The 21567-nt window shown below is 37.2% G+C and overlaps 1 protein-coding gene and 1 pseudogene across 1 annotated transcript in view; one reads left to right on the top strand and one right to left on the bottom strand.

Annotated features, from left to right (window-relative positions):
• The window catches only part of METTL4 (methyltransferase 4, N6-adenosine), a 249810-nt gene that overhangs the window by 129917 nt on the left and 98326 nt on the right, over nt 1-21567 (bottom strand). The window lies entirely within an intron of this gene.
• On the top strand, nt 12122-13637 carry LOC122204129 (annotated as a pseudogene).

Genomic DNA, 21567 nt, shown 5'->3' with positions numbered 1-21567 from the left:
AACACATTTTCTGAATTTTTGTTTGTTTTAAAAGAGTTTCTATCTCTTTCACTCTAGAAAGATAAGTTTGCTAGATACAGAATTCTGGTTTGATGGGGGTTTTCATTCAACACTTTATATATTTCACTTCCCTATCTTCTTGTTTGCATGGTATGTAAAGGGAAGTGTGATGTAATTCCTATCCTTGCTACTCTACAGATAAGGTACTCAATAGATAAGGAGCCCCACCTCTCCTTTCAAGATTTTTTTCTCTGTTCTTGATTTTCTGAGTTTGAATATGATATGCTCAAGTGTGAATTTTTGGTATATATCCCGCTTGCTGTTCTCTGAGCTTCCAGGATTTATAGTTTGGTGTCTGTAATTAATTTTGGAACATTCCCAATCATTATTATTTCAATCATTTCTTCTGTTCCTTTCTCTTTTCTCCTCTGTCATTCCCATTACACACATCACATGTCCCACAACTGCCCCACAGTTCTTAGATATCCTGTGTCATGTTTTTTCATTCTTTTCTTTTTGCTTTTTAATTTCATTCTCTCTGAGTCTTTCCTCTGCTGATGAGCCTATCAAAGGTATTATTCATTTTTTTAATCTTTTTTTTTTTTAATTATTTTGAGAAAGCCAGCACAAGCAGGGAAGGGGCAGAGAGAGGGAGAGAATCCCAAGCAGGCTCCACACTGTCAGCTCAGAGCCTGATATGGGCCTTGATCTCACAAACCATGAGATCATGACCTGAGCAAAAATCTAGAGTCAGACACTTAACCACTGAGCTACCCAAGGGCCCCAAAGGTATTCTTTATTTTTCTAACATTTCTTTTTTATTCTTTCTTAGTTTCCATCTCTCTGCTTACATCTCTGTGTTTCCATCTCTCTGCTTACAATGCATCACACAAACTGGATTATCAACAAAATGACTTCAAAGTTTATATGAAAAGGCAAAAGACCCAGAATAGCCAATGCAATACTAAAGAAAAAAGCTAGAGGACTGGTACTGCCCAATTTCAAGGCTTACTATAAAGTTACAGTGATCAAATAGTGTGATATTGGCAAAAAAAAAATCAATGCAACAGAACACAAAGTCCAGACACAGGCCCTCACAAATACAGTCAACTGATCTTTGACAAAGAAGCAAACACAATTCCATCAAAAACAGACTGTCTTTTCAACAAATGGTGCTGGAACAACTGGACATTCACATGCAAAAGAAAAAATAAAAAAGAATCTAGACATAGAACTTACACTTTCACAAAAATTGACTCAAATGGATCATACACTTAATTAAAATGCAAAACTTTAAAATTTCTAGAAGCTAAAATAGGGGAAAAGTAAGGTGATCTTGACTTTGGTGATGAATTTTTTGATACAACAAAAGTACAATCAATGAAAGAATAAAATTGATAAATATAACTTCATTGAAATTAAAAACTTCTGCTCTGCAAAAGCCACTGTTTAGAAACTGGAGAGACAAGCCACATACTGGGAGAAAAATCTTTGCAAAACACATATCTGATAAAGGACTTGTATCCAAAATATACAAAGAACTCATAAAATTCAACAATAAGAAAACAACTTTGAAAAGATGCTCAATATCATATGTCATTAGAGAGCTGCAAATTCAAACAATATTGACATACCACTAATATCTATAAAATAACTAAAATCCAAACAGTGACACGACCAAAATACTGGTGAGGATGTGAAGCAAAAGAAACTCTTATTCATCACTGGTGGGAATACAAAATGGCACAGCCAACTTTGTAAGACAGTTTGGCAGTTTCTTACAAAACTAAACATACTTTTACCATATGATCCAGCAACTGCACTACTTACTATTTTACTTAAGTGAGTTTTTTTTAATATACTGCACTCAAATGTTTGTAGCAGCTTTATTCATAATTACCAAAACTTGAAAGCAACAATATGTCCTTAAATAGGTAAATGCATAAGCAAACTATGGTACATCCATATAATTTTGGAATTTTATTCATCAATATAAAGAAATTATCAAACCACAAAAAGACATGGAGGAAAATTGAATGCATATTGCTAAGTTAAAGAAGCCAATTTGAAAAGGCTATATAGTGATCATTCCAACTATATCACATTGAGGAAAAGACAAAACTAGGGGTGGGACACAATAAAATGATGCATGGTTGCCAGTGGTTCAGGGCAAGGGAAGGAGAGAAAGGAAGAAATAACAGGAAGGAGAGCAGGATGATTAGAGGGAGCACAGAAAATTTTTAGGCATTGAAACTATTCCGTGCGATACTGTAATAGTAGATCTATGACATTCTGCATTTGTCAAAAACAGTAGAATGTACAGCATAAAGGGTGAACTCTTATGTAAACTATGGATTTTAGTTAATAATAATCCATCTGTGGAGAAACGGGAACCCTCTTGCACTGTTGGTGGGAACGCAAACTGGTGCAGCTGCTCTGGAAAACAGTGTGGAGGTTCCTCAAAAAATTGAAAATAGATCTACCCTATGACCCAACAATAGCACTGCTAGGAATTTACCCAAGGGATACAGGAGTGCTGATGCATAGGGGCACTTGTACCCCAATGTTTATAGCAGCACTTTCAACAATAGCCAAATTATGGAAAGAGCCTACATGTCCATCAACTGATGGATGAATAAAAAAAATTGTGGTTTATACACACAATGGAATACTACGTGGCAATGAGAAAGAATGAAATATGGCCTTTTGTAGCAACATGGATGGAACTGGAGAGTGTTATGTTAAGTGAAATAAGTCATACAGAGAAAGACAGATACCATATGTTTTCACTCTTACGTGGATCCTGAGAAACTTAACAGAAGACCATGGGGGAGGGAAAGGGAAAAAAAAAGTTAGAGATGGAGGGAGCCAAACCATAAAAGACTGTTAAAAACTATGAACAATCTGAGTGTTGATGGGGGGTGGGAGGGAGGGTAGGGTGGGTGATGGGTATTGAGGAGGGCACCTGTTGGGATGAGCACTGGGTGTTGTATGGAAACCAGTTTGACAATAAATTTCATATTAAAAATAATAATAATAATAATAGTCCATCAATATTGGTTCATTAATTGTAACAAATATACCACACCAACCTAAGATGTTAATAATAGGGGAAACTGTGTAGAGGGAAAGAGGTAGGTATATGGAACTCTCTGTAGTTTTGCACAATTTTTCTGTAAACCTAAAACTGCTCCATAAAGTCTATTAAAAAATTTTTAAAGCTCTGAAAAAACACATTTCTTCTCTAATGTTGAAAATCTCAGAGCAAAAGTAGAGTATAATCTATCAAAGAGGTATCTACATATAATATTTCCAAGGGTGTTTTAGTAAATAGCCCTAAGCTGTTTTCTTAGACTCCAAGTAAACAAACCAAGTTTAGTCTATGGCTTGTGATTCATCCTGCCCTATTACCACAAAACAGAAAAATATCCCCCATAATTTACCTCACTAAATTACTTCTTTATGTCTCATTCTCCAGAGCCTTCTACATCAGATATTTGAAAGTCCTTTCATTGAAAGTCCTGACATTATCATCATTATTATTATTACTATTTCAGATCATCCCCTACTTTCCTTTAACAAAACCAGCTCATGTTCTCTTGGTCCCTGGATTTTCTTGTACATATCTACCTCTCATGGAGATTCCCTACATTTCACACTTCATTATCTTCCTTACTATCGTTTTATCGTATCTTCCATAAATTACTCCTATTTTTTAAAATCCTTTCCTGAATTCTTCTTCTATTTCAATATTTCTCTAAATAGTCAGTTCATCACCTAAGTCTCAGATAACCAACTTGGGCTAACATATGACTAAAAAATAAAAAATATATATATAGGGAAAATGAATTACTGTGAGTTTAAATGATTCCTGGCTAAAAATCATAGATGAAACTTTTGAAGTTGAAATTGGACTGTCTTCTGTGTCCCAAACTAATACTCTTCCACTGGGCAATGTTATCATCTTAAATAAGGGAAGGAATAGCATGTACCACTCAGCAGATAGAAGAAAAATGGGTATCAAGAAATGCTTAAGTAATATTTATACATAATCACCACAAGTACCCAGGAACCAAAACTAACCCCACTTGTCTGGAGTTACACATCTTAAATATAAACTAAACTGATAGGTGGTTTTAAAATGTAACCAAGAATGTGAGTATAGATGTAGGTTAATTTGGAGGTTGTTTATCTCTATTACTACTCTTAACTCTCCTACTATTACAACTAAGAGGCAAGAGAACACCACAATTCAGAAATAATGAATAAGAGTCCTGAAAAAAACTGATCCTCTTGAAAAACACTGATATCTGAAACTTCAAGGCAAGTACACCCATGTTGTAACTCATGAATATATAAAGTTTAGACCACAATGAGATATCACCTGACACCTGTTAGAATTTCTGTTATCAAAAAGACAAGAAATAACAGGTGTTGGTGAGTTGGTGGACAAAAGGAAACTCTTGTGCACTGTCAGGAGGAATCTTAATTGGTGCAACCACTATGGAAAACAGTATGGAGGTTCCTTAAAAAATTAAAAATAGAAATACCATATGATCCAGAAATTCCACCCTGGGTATTTATCTGAAGGAAACAAAATCACTATCTTAAAAAGATAACTGGGGTGCCTGGGTAGCTCAGTGGGTTGGGCATCCGACTTCAGTTCAGGTCATGATCTCATGGTCCATGAGTTAAGTCCCCCAATGGGCTCTGTGCTAACAGCTTAGAGCGTGGAGCCTGCTTCAGATTCTGTCTCCCTCTCTCTCTGCCCCTCCCCCACTAACACTCTTTCTCTCTCCATCTCTCAAAAATGAATAAACATTAAAAACAAAATTTTTTTAGAAAAAGAAAACTGTATCCCAATGCTTATTGCAGCACTATTTACTATACCCAAGACACAGAAACAACTTATGTGTCATCAAAGGATGAATGGATAAAGAAAATGTGATATGTATATATCACACATATATCATATGAATATTATTCAGCCATAAAAAAAGAAGGAAATTCTGGGATGCCTGTATGGCTCAGTTGGTTGAGCGTCCAACTCTTGATTTCGGCTCAGGTCATGATTCCACAGTTCATAAGATCGAGCCCCACATCAGGTTCTGCAGTGACAGCATAGGCCTGCTTGGGATCCTCTCTCTGCCCCCACCCCCTGCTTGTGTTCTCTCTCCTCAAATAAATAAATAAACTTAAAAAAAAAAAAGGAAAATTCTGCCATTTGCTACAACATGGATGGCCTTCAAAGACTGTATGATATCACTTACATACAGAATCTAAAAGGGGCACCTGGGTGGCTCAGTGGTTGGGCTTTCAACTCCTGATTTCAGCCTGAGTCATGATTTCATAGTTCCTGGCATCAAGGCCCATGTCAGGCTTTGTGCTGGTGGCACAGAGCCTGCTTGGGATTCTCTCTCTTCCTCTCTCTCTGCCCCTCCCCCAATGCACACACGCACACACACACATACATGCTCTCTCACTCTCAAAATAAATAAACATTAAAAAATTGGGGCGTACCTGGTGGCTCAGTTGGTTAAGCATCCGACTTCGGCTCAGGTCATGATCTCACGGTTCATGGGTTCGAGCCCTGCATGGGGCTCTGTGCTGACAGCTCAGAATCTGGAGCCTGCTTCAGATTCTGGGTCTCCCTCCCTCTCTGCCCACCCCTCCCTCATTCTCTTTCTCTCTCTCTCTGAAAAATAAACATTAAAACAATTTTTTTAAAGAAAAACAATGGAAGTTCTAAAAAAGGAATCTAAAAACAAAACAAAAACAAAAACAAACTAAACTCATAGATACAGAAAACAGATTATGTGGCTGCCAGAGGCAGGTAGTGAAGAGTGGGCAACATGGGTGCAGGTGGTCAAAAGGTACAAACTTCCAGTTTAATAAGATAAATAAGTCCTGGGGATGTAATACACAGCATAGTAACTATAATTAAAACTATATTGTACATTTAAAAGGTGGTAAGAGAATAGAGCTTAGAAGTTCTCATTACAAGCAAAACTATTTTTGTAACTATGTGTGGTAATGGATAACTAAATTTATTGTAATCATTTCATTTTTTTTAATGTTTTATTTCTTTTGGAGAGAGTGAGCATGTGAGCAGGGGAGGGGCAGAGAGAGAGGGGGGCAGAGGATCTGAAGCAAGCTCTGCACTGAAAGCAGTGAGCCTGATGCTGGGCTGAAACTCAAGAACTGTGATATGATCTGAGCCAAAGTCGGACACTCCACCAGTTGAGCCACCCAGGCACCCCTGTAATCATTTCATTGTATACCTAAAACTAGTACAATGTTATATGCCAATTATGTCTCAATTTTAAAAATAAATAAAAATAGCAAAACAACAACAGAAGGAAGGAAGGAAGGAAGGAAGGAAGGAAGGAAGGAAGGGGAAAGAAAATAAAGGAAAGAAAGAAAGAAAGAAAGAAAGAAAGAAAGAAAGAAAGAAAATAAAAGGGAAGAGAAGGGAAGGAAGGGGAGGGGAGGGGAGCCTGGGTGGCTCAGTTGAGCTTCTGACTTGGTCTCAAGTCATAATCTCATAGTTTGTGGGTTTGAGCCCCATGTCGGGCTCTGTGCTGGCAGCCCAGAGCCTGAAGCCTGCTTCAGATTCTGTGTCTCCCTCTCTCTCTGCCTCTCCCCAACTTGCACTCTGTCTCTCTCTCTCAAAAATAAATAAAAATGAAGAAAAGAAAAAAGAAAAGAGAGAGAGAAAGAGGGAGGGAGGAAGAAGGTTACTTAGTTCAGGAATAATACTTGGGCCAACCAAAGATGGCCAGAGCATTCTGGGATAACTGATAACCATCTGATAACTTTATTGTCATAAGGACCACCACTTGGCTTCACTGGAATATGTAAATGAAACACATGTAGAGAATCCACACTTTAATCAACTTAAAGTTAAGACTGGTATGGATGCAGTTCAGCTCTTTAAATAATTTCCTCACTGAGCTGGCAGCCACAAAACAAAATCTTTTTTCTGCCAACTAAATTAATAGGGGTGACTGTGGTTTTGGCCTCATTAACATCATGGTATGACCCACCAATGCATCCCCAATATCAAACACTCTCTATGAGATAATGCAGTGGAAAATAGCACCTTGATAGAACTTTAATTTTTTTTTAAGTTTTACCTTATTGAGTATAATTTCCATGAAAATATTTAAATCATTACTGAAGCAATTGACTATTATATCATAATTTCTGTTGCTGTGATAAGAGGTTATTCCATCACATACTTATCTGATCAAATCTGATCACTTATTTAAATGATTCTTTCAGTGATTTTCATGACCCCTTTGTACCTACAAGATAAGACACAGACATCTTAAGGTCTTTCAACAGATGGCCTTTCTCTACCTTCCTAATCAAATCAAAGGCACCTGTGCTCTAAACAGCATTGCCTTTTTGTGCTCTCATACCCTTCTTTATGAGGAAGATCCTTTCACTTTGGCCCATGTCATGACCCATCACTTGAGACTGGAACCAAATGTCACCCCTTCCCTCTACTTCCTCAGGAAAACTTCATTATTCCTTCCTTCCTGTTGTCATATTACAAGGTACTCAGGAGCTATTTTAGTATAGTTATTACATGTCTATCCTTCCTAGTAGACTATAAAATGTACATGGCAGGAACAACGTCTTATTCATATGTATTTCCCCAACATCTGACCCAAAAAAGAGATTACATATATAATTTTTAAATGAAAGAAAAAAAGTCTAATTTTTTTCAAAAGATGTCCTTCTAGTTTCTGCCATTCTTTATTTAGGACAATAGATTTTTGCCAAATTAGAACAATCGAGGTAATACAAGAAAAAAACTCAGCAAAACTTTTAAATAATTTTTATTTCATTTCTGATAATATATACATTCACTTCAGAAATCTAAGAAAATACACAACACAAAAAAAGAGAAAAATAATTATTAACCACATAACTCAGAAGAGAACCATTTTATATTTTAGTTTATTTCTTCCTATTATTTTTAAATTTATTTCTATGGAATTTATATTATTATTTATATCATTTTGGAATTATACTCTATAAGCATTTTAGAAGTCTAGGTGTTGTTTTTAAATGTAATATTATATCATAAGAGTTTTCCATGCCATTAACAAAAATTTCAAGACAATTTATTGGACTCCGAGGAATACTGTAATTTATTTAATCCTTTCCCTATGTTGGATATGTGTACTCTTTCATATTTCTTACTATTTTAGATACCACAAGGAGAAATACTTTTATAACAAATTTTAGTAAGCATTTATTATTGCCTTAGAATGGAACTCTATCCTTAGAATTTGAATTACTGGTTATGAACATTTTTAAGACTCTGAAAGGGCGGGCCTATGCCAGCCGACTCCATCTTGTTCTGTGTCCTTCACCTTGACCACGCCTCCTCCCCTTGAATAACCTCCCACTCACCCATTCAGACTTCCCAGTCAAAACACGACCGGCACCTGCCTAACAGGACTCCCACCCTTCCCCAGGCAACCGGCTGAGGCCACAGCCATGACCTCACCAACTGCCCCTAGACCCCAATAAAACCTTTGTGCTTTTGAAATTCACTCTCTCCCCGCATCTCACCGCTGGGTCGGGTAGGTGCAGCTAGGGGATTGAGCTCGAGCTAGCTTGAATAAAGGCTCTGCTTTTGCATCGGACTTGGCTCCCTGGTGGTCTTTGGGGATCACAAATTCTGGGCATAACAACTCTTAACTTGAAATATTAATTTGATTTCCAAAACCTCTGCCCCAATTTATACTCCTAGCAACAGTAGAGCAATCTGTTTATCCCTTCACCTCTTCATCACAAAGAACATTACTGTGGTTGTGTTTAATCTGAACTAATTCGTTGTGTTAAAATGGTAAAATTTTTATTGTTTCAATTTGCATTCCATTGATGGCTAAAGAGGATGAATAATTTTCATTTCTATTAGCCATTTATACTCCCCGTCTGCATATCTTCCATTCATTTCCTTCACTATAATTTCAACTGGGTCTTTTTTTAAATTTTTATTCTAACTTGAGTTAGTTTAACATACAATGTTATATTAATTTCAGGTGCACAATATAGTGATTTAACAATTCCAAAAATCACCCAGTGCTCATCACAAGTCCACTCCTTAATCCCCATCATCTATTTAACCCATCCCCCCACCCACCTCTCCTCTGGTAACCATCAGCTTGTTCTCTATAGCTCAGTCTGTGTCTTGGTCTGTCTCTTTTTTTTTCCCCCTTTCCTTGTTTCTTTTCTTCCTTAAATTCCACATGAGTGAAATCATATAGTATTCATTGTTCTCTGACTTATTTCACTTAGCATTATACTCTCTAGCTCCACCCACATTGTTGTCAATGGCATATTTCATTCCTTTTTATGGCTTGAATAATATTTCATTGTATGTATATATCACCTCCTCTTTATCTATGCATCAACTGACACTTGGGCTACTTCTATATCTTGGCTATTGTAAATTGTGCTGCTATAAATATATGGGTGCATGTATCCCTTTGAATTAGTGTTTTTGTATTCTTTGAGTAAATACCCAGTAGCACATTACTGGATAGTAGGGTAGTTCTATTTCAACTTTTCCATACTATTTTTCACAGTGGCCACACCAGTTTGCATTCCCATCAACAGTGCAAGAGAATTCCTTTATCTCTACATCCTCACCAAAGCCTGTTGTTTCTTGTGTTTTTGATTTTAGCCTTTCTGACAGGTGTGAGGTGATACCGCATTGTAGTTTTGATTTGCATTTCTCTGATGATAAGTGATGATAAGCATCTTTCCATATTAGCCATCTGGACATCTTCTTTGGAGAAATGTCTAGTCATGTCTTCTGCCCATTTTCTAATTGGATTATTTGTTTTTGGGGTGTTAAGTTTTATAAGTTCTTTATATTTTTTGGATAATAACCTTTTATCAGATATGTCATTTGCAAATATCTTCCATTCTGAACATTATCTTTTAGTTTTGTTGATTGTTTCCTTTGCTGTGCAGAAGCTGTTTATTTTGATGTCGTCCCAATATTTTATTTTTGTTACTGTTTCCCTTGCTTCAGGGGATCAACTGGGTCTTGATGTTTAGCCTGATGTGTATATTGTCTTTATAAATTAAGAATATTAATCTTTTATCAAATCGTAACAAATATTTTTCTCAATATGCCATTTACTTTTCCATTTTGATATCCTAAATTGGGAAAGAGCCGTAATTCATCACCTATTTTGGGAGAGGATACCAATTCCTTGAGAATCTGATAAAGTCCCTCATTAGAAAAATGAGCATATGCATATACCTATTTGCAAACAATTTTAAAGGGTTTATGGATCTCTTGAATTCCATCTACAGACTCTTTCAATTATATTATTCACTACTCTTTGATCTAGGTCCCAACCACCTTATAACCCTACAGGATGATAGAAATTCATTGCACTTTCTTACCAATTGCAATGTGTAAAAAGAATATAGAGTGTGTTGTATACATAGTGCTGTGTTGAGCAGAACTAGTATGTAAGGTCAGAAAGAAACTGTTATATCAGTCCAAAAACCTGAGCTCTCATGCTAATTCTGTCAATAGCTAAATTCTGTCAGTAGCTGAGAAAAGCTACTTAATCTTCTTTCCAGATCTTCATCTGTAAAGTATGTACATATATGTGTTTACTCATGTGTGTATGTGTGTGTGTATAAGGTATAGTTAACGGGATAATTAACATTCTCCATTCTATTTCTTAAAAGTACATATATCACGGACCAAAGTGATATTCTGTTATACAACATTTTTATTTTTAAGTCATTAAAAACCATACTGTAGAAAAGACACATAAACTCCAAACAACACAGCTGTGACTCTTCAGCACTCCTTAGTTACAAGTAGTTACACTGCCATTTAATGGTACCATTAAAAATGCATTGTTACCATAGTAACTGCAACATTACAAGACACCAAATCTTTCCCTGAAATACTCATGCTGAGCAGCATACAGTATCTTATGCAATAGTTGCTTCCACCTTTTATTTTTTTAACTGAGAATGCTTAGCTTTCCCTTCTTCTCCAATTTATTTGTAACCCTGAAAAACTATCAAGAAACTGCTTTAAAGAAAAAAAAAACTTTCTGATACAGTACCAGATAACAGGGCACTATCTTATAGAATGAGAAACAAAAATATTCCCACTGTAGACAAAATTCTGATAGAATTCTCCTGCTACCAGCTTTTTATCTCTTTGTCCCTATTATTCCTGCCTGCTGGTCCTTTGCCCTCTGTTTTTTTTACACCCCCGCTCCTGACAGTCTGTCACTTGCACATTCTATGTCCTATTTCTCCCTGGGTGGTCACTAAGAACCAAAATATTAGTAGACATTGATTTGAGAGATGAACTCACAAGGCTAATTGTATTTTAAGAGGACAATCCGGAAGGCTACAAATCTTTCAAGACTCAAAGCTTTACAAGTCAAGGGGCAGATAATACAGTTAAGTAATTTGACATAGAATAGCCTAGCCTCATTAACTCCAGATAAGCTATCTTCTACTCCACCCACTTTTGAGGTCTTTTTTTCCCTCCATTAAAAAAGTATTTGTTGAGCACCTACCCAGTGCTTTCCAAGGCATAGAAGCTATACCAGCCAATGAGACTGACAGTGCATATCATCTATTTCTGTTTAGTTCAAAGGGAGATAGAAATCAAAAAGTAGGGGCGCCTGGGTGGCTCAGTCGGTTAAGCGTCCGACTTCGGCTCAGGTCATGATCTCACGGCTCCTGAGTTCAAGCCCCGCGTAGGGCTCTGTGCTGACAGCTCAGAGCCTGGAGCCTGTTTCAGATTCTGTGTCTCCCTCTCTCTCTCTGACCCTCCCCCGTTCATGCTCTGTCTCTCTCTGTCTCAAAAAGTAAATAAACGTTAAAAAAAATTTTTTTTAATAAATAAAAAAAAAAAGAAAATCAAAAAGTAGGGGCACCTGCGTGGCTCAATCAGTTGAGCATCCGACTTCAGTTCAAGTCATGATCTCACAGTTTGTGGGTTTGGGCCACACATCAGGCTTACTGCTCTCACTGCAGAGCCTGCTTCAGATCCTCTGTTCCTCTCTCTCTCTGCCCCTCCCCTGCTTTCTCTCTCTCTCTCTCTCTCTCTCAAAAATAAACACACACACACACACCCAATCAAAAAGTAAACAAACAAGTCATTTCCCAGGGGTGCAGGATGGAGCACCCAATGGCCTACAGAGCAACATGTCTAAGTTTTATTGTCACTACTGCAAAACATACCTCACCCATGACTCTCCATCAATGAGAAAGATACACTGCAGTGGTCAGAAACACAAAAAGAATGTGAAAGACTACTTTCAGAAATGGATGGAAGAGCATGCTCAGAGCCTGATTGAGAAAATAACCGTTGCCTTTCAGCAAGGGAAGATGCCCCCTACACCATTCTCTGTTCTTCCTCCTCAAGGGCAATGATCCCACCTCCCCCCAGTCTCCTGGGTCCTCCTCACCCTGGTATGATGCCAGCACCCCATATGGGGCCCTCCCATGATGCAAATGATGGGCCTTCCTCCTCCTGGGATGATGCCAATGGGACCTACTCCTAGAATGAACCTGCGTACAGGAGGCCACATGTCAAAGATGCCTGGGCCCCCAGTGATGAGACCTCCAGCCCATCCCATGATGGTGCCCACTTGGCCAGGAATGAATCGACCAGATAAATAAGGAGAGACAAGAACCTCTTTATATCCATTTTATTTTACTTGTTCTATTTCACCAAGAGATCATGGTGCTGTGACTCTGGGTGTTTTCTAACAGCATGACAAGGAAGACTTGTTCTCCTTCCTATCAAAGAAGAGAATAGTTTTCCAAGGAAGTAGTGGGACTTAAAAAAAAAAAGAAAAAAGCATTTGTATTGTGAAATGTGAAAATAAAACTGTCAACTGTTTAAAAAAAAAAGTTAAACGAACAATTTTTTTTACAAAAGATAAACTCAGCCCTGAAGGTCTAAAAGAGCTTTTCAAGTAAGATGGACTGACCCCTTGGTTGCAAGCCTTGAGATACAGAAGAATTCTACATGTTTTTGGAACAGTAAAAGGCCAGTGTGTTTAAAGCACAGTTTATGAAAAGGAAAGTAGTTTAGGATGAGGTCAGAGAAAAGTATGGGCCAATTCCGGTAAGATCTTAGAGATGAAAATGAAGTCTGGAAATCTAATAGGAAGTCAATGGAAGATTTCAAAGAGGGAAGTAAAATGATCTGATTTACCTTTTGTAAACATCACTCCTGGCTTCTATATGAAGAATCAACTGTAGCAGGAGACAAGGGAATAAAGGAGACACATCTGAGGAAACTGCAATCGTCGAAGTAAGGTACAGTAGTTGTAACTGCCAGCAAGGGCTATGGCATGGCTTTTCAATTAAAATGAAAAGGCTTTGACAGGGATGTTAAAAAGTGTTATCTGCTTTCACTCCCCAAATGCCATCATGGCTGCTATTTTCTAGTCCAGACTCTAATGGACAAGTGAAAAGAATACAATCACAATTCTTCTATTCCAGGACTTCTGTGACTAGCTCTGATTTGGTCAATACTTAAGTGAAGCACCAATCACAGAGTTTCTAAGACTTTTAATAAAATATAGTAAAAGCAATAAACATAATTTATACAGAAGAGAACAGAGTTAAAACCAAGGTAGAAACCCTGCATTTCTACCTCCCAATGTGTAGTTCTATCCACTAGCCCATACTTCCAGTGATTCCAGGTATGTTTCTTAATATGTTCCAGATATTATACCTCTCAATACCTATTCTAAAAATCCTTATCTATGTAGCAACCATCCAAAAAGAATGCAACAAATAAGCAAGGGAATTAATTAAGTGCCTAATTAACCTTGAGGTGTCATGAGAAACTTTACCAAGGTTTGCCATAATCTTTTTTTAAAAACTGAATCTATTCTTCATTAGTATATATATTATGTGCTTTCACATGGAATCACAGAATAACAAATTGTTAGAGGTGCAAAGAAATCTTAGAGTTTATTCTAAGGTTAAGATTGCACAAATTGGTATATTTAAATAATTTTCCCAAAATTATAATGCACACTAGAATCAGGTGCTAAACAAGAACACAATTGGTACATACTCTGACAGGTTGCATTCAATCCATTTATCTTGCCCCTTTTCCAAAATCCTAACCTATCTCATGCTCTCATTCCCCCACTTATTGGTGTATATTCCATGGGCATCACTGCAACCACTGCCTTGCATATATGCTCAATTTTCTTGACCATCATTCACTCTGTCATACTCTAAGCCCCAATCATGATTAAATCCAACTTTCTACCTACTCCACACCTATATCTAAGCATCTGAATATGTCTGGAGAAAAGTACACACTTGACAGATGTCGGCTAAATGTAAAAACACTAACCTCAAGGGGCTTCTCATTCTTCTCCGTGATCCAACTGAATTTCCACAGTCAATCTCATTCCCATTCTTCAAATCACACCTCCTTTTAGCCTCAAACTCTACAACTCCCCACCACCCTCATTATCTTCACACCAAGAAAACTGAAGCAATCAGAAGAGAACTTAAAAGTTATCCCCACCAAAACTGCCCTCTTTTCTTCAGGTGTACCCATATATTCTGCCTTCCCTTCTGTTATAGAGGATGAGCTCCTCCATGCATCTAGTTCCTTCCTTTCTTGACTAGATTCTACCACCTCTTTCCTACTACAGAACACTTCTCCTGCAATTGTTCCACCCTGCCTTAATTTATCCACTTTCCCTTTCTACTGGAGATACATGTGCATTTATTCATGATTCTGCAATTTAGGTGGGCAGTTCCTCTGATGTGTTCACTTATGAGGTCACGTGTGTGCTGCAGTCACCTGGCAGTTCATCTGGAACTGGAAGTCTAGCGTGACCTCAATCCTTTGTCTGGTGGTTAGCTAGGGCTCTTGGCTGGGGTATCTCAGTTCTCTTCTACAATGCCTTTCTAGCAGGATAGTTCTAATTTCTGGTATGATGGGGGAACATTCCAAAAGAAAATGAGCAGAAACTGCAAGGTATCTTAAGACCTTGCTGAGAAGTCACACATCACCTCCACAGCATTATATTGCCCAAAGCAAGTTTAAAAGCCAGCCCAGGTTAAAAGGGAGGAGAAAAGAGACCCTATCTCTTGATAGTAGGGGCTGCAAATACATCCAACACAATCAAGGTATTTAAGGAAATCTCAATGCCTCATTTGCTGAAAGCAAAAAGAAGCCTCCTTAAGCATTATCCCAATATCTTCCAAGTGTTCTTATTAAACTTTCAGATACAGAATTATGCCCCAGGCTGGAGCTATAAACCATCTTCAATCAGAATTCCCCTTCTTAGTAACACTGGAAAAAATTTCATAGAATTATTCTTTCTTCCTTTCAAATCTCCTGCCCTCTCAGACACAACCCCAATCCAAACAGCAAAATAGTTGCCAAGAACAGTTGGGGCACATAGAGAAAGGTGGGAGTAAGAGAGAGATTACTAAATATGCTACATGCATTCATTTTGAGTTAAATAACAAGTCATTTCAAACATTTCATTCAATTAAATCCTAAAATATGTACAAATGGTAGAATTTTAAAAGGTCTTCAAAGGAAAAAAACTGAATATTTAAGATTATATTAATCAGCTTGGAAAGTACATGGTAGATTCTGATGAGAGGTGTATCTAGGTTTGCATGGAATATTGGGTGGAAAAAGAAAAGTAATAGATATAAATGAGCTACTTAGAATAAAAGTGCTGACACTAGATCTTGAAAGTGACAGTAGGAAGTGGAGTTAATGAGGAGGACAATCTAAAAACATTGCAGCTATTCTAACATGAAGAAAATTGTGTTCTCTTAGCATTTAGTACAAAAATTCCTTTGTAGAGAGAACATCACCTTTATTTGAGAGATGCCCTAATAAGCCCCTTTGCAAGAGAAACAAATTGGCTGGGCTTTGGTTTCTTGAGGAAGAGAGGAAGTAGTCAGCATTAAAAAAAGAGAGAAGTGTTTTGCTTGAGCGAGAGCAAGAAAGAAAAATCAGGGTTGCCCAATGCTGACAGGCGAAGGGAGACTAAGGAAAGACACTGGGCTCATGGGATGGAGTGACTTTAGGGCAATAAAAGGCTGTTGGGAGATATTTTAAGGGAAATGTTGAATGTAACTCCCCCCAAAAACCCAGCAAAGTCTACCAAAATTCATAAAATGCTGCATGTAGCTGAATTTTTCTTCCTTTACAGACTCTTAAAGTAGAATGTGGAAAAAAATTTTTTAACTAGATTAGGAGGGAAAAAAAGGATGAGTAGAAATGGGGCTGTAACGTGGAACTGAAATATAGTCATTCTCTCCACCTCTCATTTCAGCTTGTCTCTGGATGCCAACCTCACCCTTCTCCACACCAAGGAGCAGGGAATATGATGCTTGGCAGCTCCAGACCCCGCATCCCACAGTCTCACCACCCTACTGAGGTCAAAGGTGATCCTATTGTTGGCCCAGCACACGTCAGATGTGTATCCTTAGACCAATCACTGTGGCCAAAAAGATGACATCTTCCATTGCGTGACTGTTAAAATGCTGATCTAAAAGGAGAGGTGGAATTGACACACAAAACAATAAATGACCACTCCAGCCTTTACTAAAGCGTCTAGGTCTACGTGCCAGAAGGTTCAGGAAAAAGAAATAGTCAACCAACACTCAGTGCTACAAGGCCAAAGACTGAATTACTTTCGATATAAGTAACAGTTTAAATAATTTACTACTCACTTTGTCTTTAGTCATCAAGTAAATATTATGTCATTTCTGCTTGCTATTTTTTCAAGAGGTTCTTCACAGGTGGTAAGACACTAAAGTTCCACATGAATATATAATAAATGGTAAACTGAAAAACACAATTTTTCACTTTAATTTTTTTCTGGTTCCATCAGGCCTATACATATGAATGCATACATATATTTCTCTGATATTGTTAATACATAAAATATTCAAAGGAAATATTAAAGAAAAATTCAATTACAGACACATGAAACACAAAATGGTAGGAACCTTATATCTTTTAGGCAATGAAAGTATATGTGAACTAAAATATGGCTGTTTGGTCTATTAGCAAATCTCTTTCATATTTGGTATGAAATCAAACCCTATAGGCTTGAGGCACCGAGGTGGCTGTCAGTTAAGCAACCAACTCTTGAGTTTAGCTGAGGTCATGATCTCACAATTCATGCAATTGAGCCCTGCATCAGGCTCTGTGCTGACAGCACAGAGCCTGCTTGGGATTCTCTCTCTCCCTCTCTCTGCCCCTCCTCCACTTGTGCTCTCTCTCTCTCTCTCTCAAAATAAATAAACAAACTTGAAAAAAAAACAAACCTATAGGCTTTATCTAAGTCACTGGCTCTAAGTTTCTCTTGCTTATTTTGATTTTAAAATAAAAAGTAATGATACTTTGGGGGCAGCTACACATGAAAAGAAAGCAAAACTAATCAATATCTAATTTTAAATGGTGATATTTACATGTAACAATAACTGTCATATTATCAAGATAACTCTCCAACTTCTCACTATATATGCTCCATGCGTCAGGGCGTTCACTTCTGTCAGGAAGCAACTTCACCGCTATAAACCATACTTTATAGGAAGTGAAAGAAAGAAAGAAAGAAAGAAAGAAAGAAAGAAAGAAAGAAAGAAAGAAAGAGAAAGAAAGAAAGAGAAAGGGAAGAAAGACTTCTGGGTGGTTTGTGACAAAAAAAAAAAAAATCTCATTGCTTAGAATAGGAAGCACCATGGCCACAACCATTGCTGGGGTTTTTGTGGCTGGTAAATTACCAGGAAGGAGAGAGAACATGAAGCTACCTTCTTTTATACCCACCCTACCTATCAAAAACAGTCCTCTTTTTCATGCCTTATTAGATGTCTGTCCAGGAGGATAACACAGGAGACCACAGAGGAAATAAGCTTACTTCAGTGTAAGAGACCATTTATTTACATTTTGAGGTGGAGTAACCACTCCAGGCTCATCTTTTTTGATTCCTTTCAAGGAGATGATTGCTTCAGATAAGCCTGCCACTCTTTTCCTACCTGGAGTTCAAGTGCTAGTTGTCCAGAGGAGACTTTAAACAGAAGGTGTGTTGCCTAAAATAGGGTCCTATCAGCAGTTTAAGGAGTTTTGTATTCTAGTCACTTGTATTGTACTTATTATAGAAAAACACACATTGTTGATCCAAGCAAAACTACATGGCGCATGAGATAGAAATAGGTCTCAGCAGGGTCATCCCTATGGGGGGCTGAATACTTGTTCTGCCCACCTGGAGAACCAAAAATATTAGGCAGAGAAGCTGACCCAATTCAAGTACCTCTCCTGAGTAATCTAAGAAGGCTTAGGAGTTTGTTTGATTATTTATTGGTTGGTGAATTGATTGGTCAGTTGGCTCAGCATCTTAAAGTACAACTAAAAACAATGTTAAATTGATTAAACTTACCTAATGGAGCATATTATAAAGAATGTAGAATATATAGAGACAGACACAGTATACACAGACCCCACACCACAAACACAGGCAAACTGGTGGGAACACCAGCACCTCTCTACTGAGGTACTGGTAACAGTGTTAACCAGAAGCAGCTAAAGGAATCATGCAGACTGGTTCTATACAGATCCTTTTTTCTTTATTTGTCCAATGTACATAATTTACAAACCTCTTTGATGGCTATATAGAACTATGTTCTATCTTCATTGGTCACTTCCTTTCACCAAAGCTGATGAATTTTCTGACTGAAATTGCTCAAAGTTCAGATTTACAAACTTTTCAACTGTTACAGCCTTTATTCAACTGCCCTAAACAACATGGATTTTTTTTCCCCTCTGCTCTCATTGGAGGTGATTCCACCCCTGGCAAGAATTAAACGATTTCTAGGCTAAGTGCTACCTCAAGGACTCTTCTCATTATTCAAAATAAAAATCACTAGGGCTTCCTCTGCCAAACACCACTCCCACCCCCATCCTTCAACATTTGTTGTTGAACAATTTCAGGCTCACTAATGGGGGGGGGGGGGCTTAAAAAAAACACTACACAGATGAATGATAAACAATGTGTAGTATATATATAATGGAATATTATGAAACATAAAAAAGAATAAAATCTTGCCATTTGCAATCACATGGAGGGACCTAGAAGGTATTATGCTAAGTGAAATAATTCAGACAGAGAAAGACAAACGCCCTATCATTTCACTTATATGTGGAATCTAAAAAATACAACAAATGAACAAAGAAACAAAAAAACAGAAACAGACCCATAATTACAGAGAACAAACTAGTGGTTGCCAGAAGTGGGGGGAAAGGGGATGGTGTAAAATCGATGAAGGGGAGTGGGAGACACAGGTTTCCCGTTATGAAATGAATACATCACAGGAATGAAAGGTATAGCATAGGGAATATAGTTAATGGTATTTTAATAGTGTTAAATGGTGACAGATGGCAGCTACACTTGTGGCAAGCACAGCATAATATACAGAATTGTCAAACCACTGTGTTGTATACCTAAAATTAATGTAACATCAGTGTGCCAACTATATTTTTAAAAATACACTACAAAATCTATAAATTAAGGAAATATCATTTTACAAATGTGTTCACTGTAAGATTCACTTAAAGAACACATTATTCTACCTCCTTTGACTTTTGACATTATTTAATTTATATGCCACATTTTAGATTCACATTAATTGAGCAAAATTGGCCTGCTGGTCTTCCTAAAATACAATTTCATTCATTTACAAGTATGTACTGCCACAGAGAGTCATTTACAAATACACATTGTCTATAAGGTTCTAGTATATTAAAAGCTAAAACAAAGCAATAGAGCCCACTACTATAACATACTCTTTCCACAAGGTAAAGTTGAAAGTTCCTTCTGCAAATCCCTGACAGGGATAGTCAGGTGAATTGTGATGGTAAAAATAAAAAGATTATCTCTAGGGAAGATTCAAAAGTGACAGATGGAGATTCCCATGTCTAACACAGTGGTAGACTAGACAACGTGAAAACCTTCTACAAATGCTGACTTTGCATATTCACACCCTCTTAAACACATTCCTTAGAAAACTAGAAGGTAAGAGAAATAATCCCCCAATGCTAAAAAAATATCAAAGCAGTTCAAATGTACTGAAGTTTTGGCTACTCTGGAGTGGAGATGTCAGTATCTATTTCTATAAAATAAGATCATGAGTTTTAAAGACTATATGGAGACAGAAAGACCTTAGGCTCAGATAAGGCAAGGTGTTGAAACTCGGGCCATATCATGAAGCCAGAACCCTCAAATGGCAATATCCTCAGTAAGAAGTGAACTAAGAAACTTTCTGCTCACATCAAAGAAAACAAGAACTGTTGTCTATCTCACCTTCACTCTGTGCATCAGTTATTGACCATTGTATAACAAACACCCAAAACTTTGTGGCTTAAAGCAACAATGATTTACTATTTCTCAGAATTTTGTGGGTTAATTGGTGATCTTCCCCTTCTGCCCCAAGGCATTCCTGCAGTTTCAGTCAGAGGTCACTGGGAAAATCTAGAAGATCCAAGATTTCATCCCAGGTCTGGAGCCTTTGTGCTGGATGTCTTCCTTATGACCTTCATTCTCAAGATAATTAGACTAGGTTATCCTACATCTTTCCTTGGGCCACACTTGCATCATGGACTGACAGCTCCCCCAGCCTTCCCCTGCTCCCTCTCTACTTTCTTTCACATAGGCACTTTCCTATGAAAATCCCCATACACTTAATCCCATTTTGGTGTCTGCTTCCAGGAGGACCTGGATTAACACACTAATTCATAATAACTATAAATTGGGAAGTAATTATTTGCTTAACAAAGTAATTCTATTAAACAATGAATTCCCTTGGAGCACTTTTACCTTTTTTAGCTTGAAGTTTTTTAACCTTCAGAAAGCACTAAAGATAACCTAATAAACACTTATGTACCCAACACCTGTAAGGGACTAAATTTAGCACATTTTATGTGATTTGATTGAAATATAATTTTTCTAAAGTTAGGCAAGCTATGATTGGATTAGTGTTTTGCCTCTCAGAAATACACTGCTCTGTTCACCTCCCTAAATTCATGAGGCTCTAGGACAACTCAGGAAAATTAGTTGCCTGATTCCTTGACGTTCTGAATAATAAAAACATTAGAGGATTACAATAAACAACCTATAATGTGTACCATTTGTTCATTTTTAATTTGGGGGCCATTTGATTATAAGCTTCCTTTAAAAAGATCCCATGAAATGCCTCTGCAAAGTTAGCATACTGTTTCATCAGCATGTTTACTCATCAAGTAGGAAAATGTAAGCCTTGAAATTCCAAATGTCACAGTGATTCACTTAGTGGGGTACCATAGGTGTTACTTAAAATCCATTATTTTTAAGAATAATTAAACCAGAAAAGCTTTAAAGACCTATATTTCAAAATAAAAAGAACATTCTCAGAAGAAAACACATTTGGAAGCAATGTTTTTATTGTAAATATTTTGTAATAGTAGAGGAAAATGTAAGAACTTTTTATCTCTAAATAAAAAAATAC

Source organism: Panthera leo, chromosome D3 (genome assembly GCF_018350215.1).
Source record: "Panthera leo isolate Ple1 chromosome D3, P.leo_Ple1_pat1.1, whole genome shotgun sequence".
NCBI lineage: Eukaryota > Metazoa > Chordata > Mammalia > Carnivora > Felidae > Panthera > Panthera leo.
Note: the sequence above shows the minus strand (reverse complement) of the source record. Positions and strands in the feature narration are given on the sequence as shown.